Source organism: Macrobrachium rosenbergii, chromosome 54 (genome assembly GCF_040412425.1).
Source record: "Macrobrachium rosenbergii isolate ZJJX-2024 chromosome 54, ASM4041242v1, whole genome shotgun sequence".
NCBI classification, from domain to species: Eukaryota; Metazoa; Arthropoda; class Malacostraca; order Decapoda; family Palaemonidae; genus Macrobrachium; species Macrobrachium rosenbergii.
The window spans coordinates 23,995,698-24,003,068 of record NC_089794.1 but is presented as its reverse complement, the minus strand read 5'-3'; positions in this window follow the sequence as shown (position 1 = coordinate 24,003,068).

Genomic DNA, 7,371 nt, shown 5'->3' with positions numbered 1-7,371 from the left:
CTCTCTCTCTCTCTCTCTCTCTCTCTCTCTCTGTCAGTGTTTATCTGTTTCACTTTCCAAAATCCTGTTTACAAAACCACAATGTAAGATCATATATTTTTTTCATAAATTGTCCCCAAAAACAAAGAAAGCATTCCTTTTCATATTCAGCTATGTGCATACACCTCTCTCTCTCTCTCTCTCTCTCTCTCTCTCTCTCTCTCTCTCTCTCTCTCTCTCTCTCTCAATGTTTGTCTGTTTCACTTCCTAAAAGTTTGATGTTTACAAAGCAACACTGGCTGGTCTCCCCAGGGCAAAAGGTGCTAGTTCTGGATTTCTCTGGAAATATATTATTATTATTATTATTATTATTATTATTATTATTATTATTATTATTATTATTATTATTATACTTCTAAAAAATCTTTATTTTAGCTTTTTAGGTTCACAGCAGAATTCAAATTTTAATAGAATTGAGTAATGTTAGTAAGAGTTTTTTATTATTATTATTATTATTATTATTATTATTATTATTATTATTATTATTATTATTATTATTATTAAGGATCATATTTTACGACTCTGGATTTCTGTTATTGAAATTTCTTTAAATTTACAACCGATATCATAACTTTTAAATTTACAACCGAATTCAAATTTCAATATAAGTAACAAATGTTAGCAATATTTTTCATGCTCCTCTAACGACTCAGCTCTCTCTCTCTCTCTCTCTCTCTCTCTCTCTCTCTCTCTCTCTCTCTCTCTCTCTCTCTTTCTTAGTCCCGAAATCATCGAGAATAAGCAGAATTATTTCTCTCTCTCTCTCTCTCTCTCTCTCTCTCTCTCTCTCTCTCTCGTGTAAAAGATTGTCACAATCCCTTCATTATGAGACGCAGTAGGCAACGAGAGGTATTAAGAGCTAATAAAAATATCAAATGTGTCATTATGTTTCATTAAACGCGAAGGCAAATGAACGAGTCTATAAAATTATAACGAAATGTGAGGAGGTTTGGATTCATATTTTTTTTAATGATCTGTGATTATGTCATTAACTAGATTGCGTGTTTATTTTGGCTCATGAAGACTAAGTGATAACGTTTTGTAGAGCTGTCTAAAGAGAGAGAGAGAGAGAGAGAGAGAGAGAGAGAGAGAGAGAGAGAGAGAGAGAGAGAGAGAGATTTGACTTGATCATATTTCAGTGTGTTAGAGTATATATTTGACTTGTATCCACACGCACATAATTACAGATATGTATATGTATACATATACGTATATGTACATATATTATGTATATATATATATATATATAAATATATTTACATATAGGTATATATGTATATATATATATATGTATATATATATATATATATATATATATATTTATAAATATATATCTGTATATATATACGGGTATATATGTATACATACATATATACAGTATATATACATATATATACATATATGTACTACATTCATTTTGTACCAAATAAGACAGACACTTAAAATCTCTAACACTTTAATTAGGTCAGGTGACCAATAACCTATAAAAAAATCAGCTATGGAACCTCAGCGGTCATTAGGGAACCACCTGCTAATTGCTCTTTCCGCACCTTTCGAGAAATCTGACAAAATCTATCAATCACTCTTTTGAAATTTGCCAAATAGTGATTGACGGGTTTAGAGACTGTTGGAGCTGAGAGAGAGAGAGAGAGAGAGAGAGAGAGAGAGAGAGAGAGAGAGAGAGAGAGAGAGATCCTGTTATTCTCGCTTATATTTCAGGACAGAGAGAGAGAGAGAGAGAGAGAGAGAGAGATCCTGGTTATTTCGCTAAGATTTCAGTACAGAGAGAGAGAGAGAGAGAGAGAGAGAGAGAGAGAGAGAGAGAGAGAGAGAGAGAGAGAGAGAGAGAATACCTCTGCTTATTCTCGCTAAGATTTCAGGAGTGAGAGAGAAAGAGAGAGAGAACGTTCCTACTTATTCTCGCTAAGATTTTGGGACAGAGAGAGAGAGAGAGAGAGAGAGAGAGAGAGAGAGAGAGAGAACAATTCTGCTTATTCTCGTTAAGATTTTATGTCTGAGAGAGAGAGAGAGAGAGAGAGAGAGAGAGAGAGAGAGAGAGAGAGAGAGAACGTTCCTACTTATTCTCGCTAAGATTTCGGGAGAGAGAGAGAGAGAGAGAGAGACTGATATTCCTCGAACATACCCACTGCTCATAATTATCAAAGTACATCATTTTTTAGCCTGAAACATGATGGTTTAATAAACAAATTTGAATTGAACCCAGGAAGTAGAGCAACTTGCTCAGAGCGTCGTTGACACCTCTCTCTCTCTCTCTCTCTCTCTCTCTCTCTCTCTCTCTCTCTCTCTCTCTCTCTCTCAGTCCTGGAACAAGATTCATTTAATTCCAAGTGATCTGTGACTTATTCGGTATCAATGTAAAATTATCATCAGTCTCAAACTGTTGTTTAACTTCCCCTTCATAAGGAAAGAATCCCTAGTTCGACAGACTGCAATTAAAAACAGATAAATTCCGAACAGCCAATGTTTTTGATTTCTGGGTCACCCCTGTGATAGAATAACCCCATTTTTTGTATCCTAGTATTTCATCACCGCCGGTATGTTTTCCCCCCGGTAAATTAATGCACAAACGCCATTTCCATAACGCTAACATTCAATAAATAGGTTTGTAGTTCGATGGCCAATATCATATGTTTTACCGTCCGCGGCTGAAGCTGTTAAAATGCATAGCAATTTTTACGAGGCGAATTTGTTTTTCAACGTTCGGGTCTGTCAGTGTTATCGATATAACTGTTACCTTGATGCAATGGGCTGAGTCATTGGCAAACAGGATTTGTCAATCAGTGTTCGTGTGGTTTGAAGTGCTGTGTCATTTTGTCGTTGGCAAACAGAATTTGTCAGTCACTGTTAGAGTATTTTAGAAAGCTGTGTCATTTTTCATTAGTAAAAAGAATTTGTCAATCAGTGTTGGTGTGGTTTGAAGAACCGTGTCATTTTTCATTGGCAAACAGATTTGTCAATCAGTGTTGGTGTGGTTTGAAGAACCGTGTCATTTTTCATTGGCAAACAGATTTGTCAATCAGTGTTGGTGTGGTTTGAAGACCTGTGTCATTTTTCACTGGCAAACAGAATTTGTCAATTAGTGTTGGTTTGTTTTGAAGAACTGTTTCATTTATCATTGGCAAACAAAATTTGTCAGTCAATGTTAGAGTATTTTAGAAAGCCACGTCATTTTTCACTGGCAAACAGAATTTGTCATTAAGTGTTGGTGTGCTTTGAAGAACTGTTTCATTTATCATTGGCAAACAGAATTTGTCAATCAGGGTTGGTGTGTTTTGAAAAGCTGTGTCAGATGACAACAGTTTTCAAACCAAATTTATCTTCTGATAACAAATTTTGTAAACGTGCTGTTTCTAAGTCATATAAATATATATACATAAATATGTATGTTTATATATATATATATATATATATATATATATATATATATATGTTTATATATATATATATATATATGTATATGTATGTATATATGTATATATATGTATAAATAAATATATATATATATATATATATATATATATATATATATATATATCAAAATTTTTCATAAGGTGTACAAACAAGCCTTTGATTGCATAAAGAACCCTGGATTAAAAAGCAAAATAAAAAAATTACAACATACGAGATGTCTTTTATTTTTCTTAATTTATGGACTCTTTGATGTCATCATAAGGAAACAGGACAGTTTTCCCCTTTTCCTGAAAAGGAAAAAACTGCAGACGGTATCCAATAAAGAAACTTGACAAAGGGGAAGAGATGAGAGAATTCTGAACGTCTAATTAAATAAGCAGAGAGAGAGAGAGAGAAAGAGAGGTGAGCAACCCAAAATAAATGCTAACATTGGCACCACACCATATGACTTCAATAGGAAAGACTGAAAAAAATAAAGAATAACATTTCATTCTCTCTCTCTCTCTCTCTCTCTCTCTCTCTCTCTCTCTCTCTCTCTCTCTCTCTCTCTCTCTCTCTCTCGATCCCGAACCCTTCAAAATCAAATTTGTTAAGCTCAGGCGTCAAAGTGGCTTGGTGAATCAAGTTGCGTCAGTTACAGTTCAAGTGCTTGCTTTGGTCGGTTGGGAAATTCTGACGGTGGTTTTAAAAATGGCTGAAATTTCATCTATAACTTGAGTCACTTTGCTGAAGGTCTTCATTGGGGAAATTTTCAAAAGCTAGTCAAGCTTTTGGTTGATTTCGTGAAATTTAGGCTGTCTGTCAGGCCAAGCACGGGGGTGCTTTTATGCTTTCATGTATATGAAATATATATATATATATATATATATATATATATATATATATATATATATATATATATATATATATATATATATATATATATATATAGATATGAATATATATATATATATATATATATACTCGTATATATATATAACATAGTATACATATGTATATTTATATATATTTATACAGACAGACAAACAATGAGAGAGAGAGAGAGAGAGAGAGAGAGAGAGAGAGAGAGAGAGAGAGAGAGAGAGAATGAGAAGTAAGTTACAAATCATTTTCAGTGCCAAAGCCATCTCACTCCACATAAAAAAACAATAACTAACTGCGCATTATTAGTCCCTTCGTAATGACGAGTGTAGAATATTAATCGCCTTTCCGCGGTGACAAATGACCTGCCATTAAAAGTTTATTAAGCAAGTTTATTCTGAAACAACTCCCGGCGATAATATGGCGCCTACAACTTTGGTGGGGAAAAAATAAAATAATTTAAAGTTACCTCGTTCGAGTCAATTCCCGAGCGAACTTTGTCCAAGTTGAACTGTTTCGTTTCCTTCTCATTAACGAGAGGGAGAGAGAGAGAGAGAGAGAGAGAGAGAGAGGGGGTTATTGGTGCTGCTCTATTCGCCTCTGTGGTCCAGTGATATTTTGTCTTGTTTATATTCAGGTAGTAAATGTATTCGGTATCTGTTAGATGTTGAAATGATGTGAAGGGTATGTATGTATGTATATATATATATATATATATATATATATATATATATATATATATATATATATATATATATATATATATATATATATATATATATATATATATATATTATATATATATGCATATATATACATATATATATATAGTAATCTGTATATCCATATATCTATATCTATATATATACATATATATGTGTTTTATATATATATATATATATATATATATATATATATATATATATATATGTATCCATGTATCTATATCTATATATATACATATATATGTGTTTATATATATATATATATATATATTATATATATTTATATATATGTATATATATATATATAGATATATATATATATATATATATATATATATATATATATATATATATATATATATATATATATATATATATATATATATATATATATATATATATATTATACTGTAGATATATATATAGATATATAAAATGTTTGAGTTTAACAAATGCTGTTTATAATATACCGGATACAATCACATTAATATGTATATAATATTGATCATATATTCATTATTCTGCAAAATCATACAATGACATATGTCACATATTTACAAATAAATCCGCCGAAAAGAGAAATAATGTTTAAAAAACTATCAACATCTTTTGTCCCAGGTGGCATTATACTTCAAGAGAAATTTATCAATTGTAAAACCTGCGCATTCCGGAAATATTAAGCAGATTGCAAATGAGATTTATACTTTCCAAAAAAAAAATTCCGTCGCGCCGCTTGCAAAAAAAAAAAAAAAAAAAGGCGGAAAATTTCCAATAGCCTTCCTGACTCAAGGCAATATTTGGAGCCATTTCTCCCTCGAAAAAGTCTGCAGAAAGCAACATTTGCAACGATATATGTTCCTCGTTTCTCTCTGATGGCTTTGTAGTTTGACTTTTCAGGATTCGTCTCAACCCGTGTTTCAGAGCTGGATGAGATTGGCAGCTGGGTTCTGGTGAGGTTTGAGCTAAATGTTTTGCGAGAAATTTATTTATTTGGGCTACGAAACCTCTCTTCTTGTATGTATGGGAGCAAAATGGGTTCTAGAATGAATGAGAGAGAGAGAGAGAGAGAGAGAGAGAGAAAGAGAGAGAGAGAGAGTTTTTCTTGTTAAGTTTATTTGATGAAGTATCTTATATTCATGTATGTATGTGACTTATATATGCATATATATATATATATATATATATATATATATATATATATATATATATATATATATATATATATATATATATATTTACATAGATGTGAGGTTGTGTGGATATTTTTTTATATGTATATATATAATATAATACATATAAATATATATACATACATATATATATAAATATACATACTTACATATATACGTATGTATATGTGTGTATCCATAAACACAAGTCTCTAACTCCGCCTTAGAACGTTCTTCAAACAAACTCCAGTGCTGGAATATGTAGAGCCTGAGCCTCGAAAGTATTATTAATTCCACAAGGGACGAGACGCCCTGAATCCACTGTATTCCCTCGGAAGTTCAAAAAGAAATCTTCGGGGGGAAGTTGAACTGTCTAAATTATGAAGCCAGGACAGGAAGGTGTTATATGGAGGTAGGGTGGAAGGTATTAAAAATGGATTTAGAAAGACAGGTCAGATTTGATTCTCTCTCTCTCTCTCTCTCTCTCTCTCTCTCTCTCTCTCTCTCTCTCAAGGTATCTCTTCCAGGCTGCTTGAGATAAAAGGAAAATTGTAAAACTTTCTCTCTCTCTCTCTCTCTCTCTCTCTCTCTCTCTTTCTAGGTGATACCTTGCAGGCTGATTTTGTCGTGAAATTCTCTCTCTCTCTCTCTCTCTCTCTCTCTCTCTCTCTCTCTCTCTCTCTCTCTCTCTCTCTCTCAGTAATATCTTCCTCTACTAAGTAATATCTTCCAGGCTTACTAAGACAAATCCAGTCTTCATGTAAAATTCTCTCTCTCTCTCTCTCTCTCTCAAACCTCTTGCTTCCTGTCCACATAGATTTTATCCATTGCCCTTTTTTATCACAGCTGGTGACATCGGATGTCATATTGGTTTTTCAAAACCAAATTAACTCGGTTCAGTATTTTATTCCATAAACATAGATTTAATCAGATATAATCCGAGTTTTTTTATCAATATATGATTGATTAAAGTAATACCCGGATATGACAACGACCTGTTTTAGTATAAGCCTCTTAACTGGTATCACAATGGTAATTTTTTCTGACGGAGCTCGCAATAGATATTAGCTGTGAAATGTTGCTCTGATAAAGAAAGTTATTAAATCATTTCACATATAAATTTCCGCAAGCGATTATTTGTGGGT